This window comes from Penaeus monodon, chromosome 25 (assembly GCF_015228065.2).
Source record: "Penaeus monodon isolate SGIC_2016 chromosome 25, NSTDA_Pmon_1, whole genome shotgun sequence".
NCBI classification, from domain to species: Eukaryota; Metazoa; Arthropoda; class Malacostraca; order Decapoda; family Penaeidae; genus Penaeus; species Penaeus monodon.
The window spans coordinates 43,773,002-43,773,213 of NC_051410.1; the positions used below are offsets into that span (position 1 = coordinate 43,773,002).

At 43.9% G+C, this 212-nt stretch overlaps 1 protein-coding gene across 1 annotated transcript in view; it reads left to right on the plus strand.

Moving 5' to 3' along the window:
• The window catches only part of LOC119589421 (retinoid-inducible serine carboxypeptidase-like), a gene marked incomplete at its 3' end in the record, with an annotated part of 6,050 nt that overhangs the window by 3,402 nt on the left and 2,436 nt on the right, over positions 1-212 (plus strand).

Sequence of the window (212 nt, forward strand, 5' to 3'; positions counted from 1 at the left end):
CATTTTGCACCGATACTTATATCCCATCAAGTCTCACTCATCTCGTTCATCCTTAATTTTCCCCCCGGTATCCGGGCTCCCTAATCTGACCTCTTACCTGGCAAGAGTACAAGGAGAAATGGATCCTCTTTTTCCGATCCCGCAGCATCTGTCATTTAAGTTATCCTCATTCCTGGTGAAGCCCTTTCAAACATTTTCCTCTTATTTTGAGT